At 58.6% G+C, this 4386-nt stretch overlaps 1 pseudogene; it reads left to right on the forward strand.

Annotated features, from left to right (window-relative positions):
* Positions 1–579: 579 nt before the first annotated feature.
* LOC119297373 overlaps positions 580–4386 on the forward strand; it is a 16891-nt pseudogene continuing 13084 nt past the window's right edge.

Consider the following 4386-nt stretch of genomic DNA (forward strand, 5'->3'; position numbering starts at 1 on the left):
CTGGCGGAGGAAAACCAAGCTTGTGATGGAGAGATGTGGTGCTGCAGAGTGGGAGTGGTGGGGCTGGAGGAGGAACAAAGAACTGTGGCGCAGGGACCGATAGTGTTTTTTAGTATGCCTCTCCCTTGAAAGCCGAGTGGAAAAAGAGGGTCGCGGATAACGTGGAAAAAAAACCTTCGGTCGTCCCGCGCCTCACCCATGAGAGGCCGGGCGAACCCTAGCCACCACCCACACAAGCCCCCTTCCCTCAGCCCCTCCTCGTCGCCGCTTTCTCGTGGAGGGTTCGCGGTGCAGGGCATGGCCCAGCGAGGACGTCGTGCTTGGTGCGACACATGGTGGTGGCCGCTGGCGTGCAGTGGTGTTGAGTCTGCGTGTCGGCTGGTAGGCGTGCAGCGGGGGTGGGTGCCATGTGGTCTGGCTTGGTTGGGTGCGCCCCCATGGTGGCTCGGTGGAGATCTGGACCTAGCAGTTCGTTGGGTGGCGCGGGCCGGCGGCTGCGGCCTACACTTGGTTGGCTGATGATGCCGGTGGTGGTGGCCCGACGGTGCCCGGTCGCCGCGGCGTGGGTACTGGCAGGAGATGGCGGTGCGGGCATCTGGTGGTATGGCGGCGCGAGCGGCGCTGCTCCGGCACGCGGCACACAGGGTGGCGGCGGTCTTCCATCTTCTGGGACAGAGCCATGCCGGCGGTGGCTCTACCCTTTGGCCCGCACTCGGGTGGGCCGAAATTGGGCCTGAGGCAGTCGATACGGTTGCTCCAGGTAGGTGAGATTGGACTCCTGCGGGTGATAAGTCCCGCTCCTCACGGTGCGGTGGTTGATGGTGTTGGTTGGAACACCACTCCCCTTTCGGGCAAATCGGCGTTGACAGACATCAACATGGCGTCGTGTGAGCTTGCCCAGCAACGGCTGTCTGTAGTCAGCGGGTTATGTCTCCCCTAGTCCATCGGGACTAGTTGGGGACACAGGCGTGAATGCTTCTTAGCGTGAAGGTGTCGACCCGGATTCCGTGATTGATGCCAGGTTAGGAGTGAAAGGAGACACCTTGTACTCTTTCTTCTATGGTTGATGCACCGTGATATGGACGATTGGTGGTGTCTCGGAAATGGATGCCAAAACGGCGGCTTTGGATGGTGGTTGTCTCTCTGGCAGGCGCCATGGCGGTGGTTGTGGCTTTCCCTCTTAGTTGTGTGTGAGGCAGGTGGCTCAGGTGCGCTATCTATCTTTGGCAGTTGCACCGCCCTTATCCATACATAGGGATCTAGTTGTGCCGCGCTTGTCCTGGAGACCTAGTGGTAGCACGGGGGAGCTGCCGAGCGAAAGCTCTGCATTCTGTCTCGACAAGACGACGCTTGCGGGTGCCGCTCTCTTCCTAAAGCCGTCATTGTGGACTCCTCTCTGCATCACGGCTCCAGGTGAAGACCTTTGTCCCTCCTAGACTCGGCACCGCCGACGCTTAGGACCATTCTTCCTCTTGATGGCGTTGTCGTCGAGCTTAGGTGTTTTAGCCCGTTGCATGGCGTTATACTCAGTTCTTCCTATGTTTTCTTTCGATAGTGTAGTCGCTTGCGTTCTGCGTTATCTAGTTATCCTGCTATTAGCGTAGTATGAGGACTACCTCACCATCTTGTATTGTCCGGCTGTGTACTTTGTTTTGTTGTTACTTTATAGTATATAAAGCGGGGCAAAAACCTGTTTTGAGAAAAAGAAATTGACTAATCTTTGCATCAACCATATCCGAACTTCCCCTTGCACCGGGTTGTACTGGTGGTCCAAATGTGATTTCCAAATGTGGTTTCCAACTATGTTCAACTTCTTATGGGCCAACATCGGTTACAACCTTTGTTGTACTTGTGGTCCGAGCGTCCTTTGATTAGGGTTGTGGAAATGTTGCCTGCGGACAGTTGTCCTCAATACCTCTCGGAGGTGGTAGCACTGCAAGCAAGTCCATCTTCATGGAGTTGGTGTTTAGGCAGCAAAGACACAACCAATATGTTCAGCTGTTTCAATGCGTTATATTTTACCATCTAGTCTATATAGATTTTTTTATTCCTGGAAATGATTATTATTTTTGAATATTTACGTCCTTTTCACATGGTATATATTACATCCTTTTCCTGTTGGTTTGCACGTCTTGTGAAGAGCAATTTAAACAAAACGTTTTATAACTTAGCTTACCAAAAGAAAGCATATCCATCCCGATCTTTAATAAATATATTTCTTCTGATCTTTCCGTGTACTTACACATCAAAAGTTGTTGCAGTTGCCGGATGTGCCCTCGTGTTCCGTAGTTGGCCCCAGCAATACAATGGCTAATACGTTGGATGAGATGGCAGCTGAACTGGAGAATATACGACGGAGTAAATAGCCATGGGTAGCCTAGCCGGTTTCCTTTGGTCCTTCTGAAAAAATTACAAGGCCCGTCCGGCTCTCAAGAATCGAAGACATGGGGCCGCCTTTCCCCCGCCGGCTGTTATCCAGGCCGGCTTTCGGGAGGCGGCCCGACTTTAGCCCTTATGAAGAAATTCATGGGAGGGCCGGCTTCACGAAGCCGGCCACGAGAAGGCCGATTCCAAGAAGCCGGCTCCCATAAAGAGGTCAACACCGTACCCTCGAAGTTTGCACCAACCTAACGGTGATGAGACGGGGTGTGGTTACAGTGAAACCCGCCGCCCTCGAATCCCGGGGCATGACTGGCACAGTGCGCCGTACGGGTGGCCATGACCCGTCCGGCGCGGCACTGTTGCCATGTCGACACTGACGCCATCTGCAATGAACTACCAGCGTAGCCCACGGGCGGTGGGTCCCTTCGGGCAGAGAGGCCCCGAAGGCGGCCATGCCTCCCCCAGTCGGCCCAAGAGAGAGCCGGCTTCCCGCAGCCGGCTTGCTACCCTCCTCGAAGGAGGCGCCCCATTAAGGAGACAAGACACGGTGAGGCTACAGTAATCGCCCACCGGGCGGCGGTACTGTAGCCATGCTCACCAAGACCAAGCCTGCGTCATCAGGATAAAGCGACAGTAACCAGCCACCGACCAGGCTCCGACCAGTGGGGCCTGCCTGTCGACCACAGAGCCGGCAGCCGGCGGGGCCCACCAGTCGGCGGCTCCCAGCAGCCGACGCAGAAGCCGGCGAGAGCAGTCATAGACGGCTGGGCCCCGCGCCCAGTCGGATTACCATTGTACCCCTGGGGGGTAGGCCTATATAAACCCCCCGGGGCACCCATGCAAAGGGTTGGACCCCAAAGCTAGTTTTAGACACCATACGAGGAGAGGAAGCAGGCTAGCCGTGCCCTTCTTCCTCCTCCCACCCGAGCAGCTCAAGGAGCATTGTGTAGCTACTTGTCCGTTTTAGTGATCATGCGGAGACCCCGCAGAGCAGCAGTAGGGGTGTTATCTCCACGGAGAGCCCCGAAGCTGGGTAAGATCCGCCGGCGTGCATGTCTTCGCCTCATCCCGTTTCCAGGCACCGGCGATGTCTTACTGGCTCCCACAATGATAAGCCACCCGTTGGCATATGGCGCACCTACCACCCGACATTTGGCGCCCACCATGGGGCCAGGTGCATCGTCGTCCGGAGACCTATTCTGGACGGGAACCCTCTTCCCCCCCCGCGAGCGTAGCCAGCCCGGCACACCCGATGGCGCTTGCCAGACGCGCTGCAAGGCGTCACCGACACCTGCGCGGCGAGCAGCCTCGCCGATCTTCTCGACGAAACCCGCATCTCCGACGAGCGTGCCTCCCATGCGGGCACCGATCACCTCGCCAACCTCCTCGGCCAGCTCCATGTCTCCAGCGAGCCCGCTGCGGAACTGGAGTCGGTTGGCTCCACCGACCCGATGCCTGTCGACTCCGACACGGCCTCCTTCGACACCTTCCCCACCAACGTCGCAATCTACAACGACCCGCTCCCTCGGACCGATGACTGCGATACTGTCACCACCGAGGTGATGGTCATCGGCCACGGCGGCCCGGCCGATGAGAGCGCCCACGACGCCCCGCACGCGGCGGCCCATGACTTGTCCGTCCCCCTCCCGGCTGATGCCGACGATGAAGCACTGGAGGCACGCCACCTCGCCCTCCTCGCGGAGGGCCGGCGGCTGGCTTCCGTGAGACGCCTCACCGAGGCCTACCAGCGCGAAGCTGACCGCGCCGCTTTCGGCACGCCGGCTCCGGCTGGGCCCAGCCGGGCCGGCGTCGTCAAGCAACGCGGCGCCGTCATCGCCGACACGCTGGGAGTCGACCGCCCCGTCTACGCCACTCCGCTCGAAAACCTGCGTGCCGCCTAGGCGGCCGTGGACGAGTTGGGCGGCTTGGAGGCCGAAGAACTGCCCCACATGACCCGGCGCATACAGCAGCTGATTAACGCGGCCGCGCAGCGGCACGAAGCCG

This window comes from Triticum dicoccoides, chromosome 5A (genome assembly GCF_002162155.2).
Source record: "Triticum dicoccoides isolate Atlit2015 ecotype Zavitan chromosome 5A, WEW_v2.0, whole genome shotgun sequence".
In the NCBI taxonomy this organism is placed as follows: Eukaryota; Viridiplantae; Streptophyta; class Magnoliopsida; order Poales; family Poaceae; genus Triticum; species Triticum dicoccoides.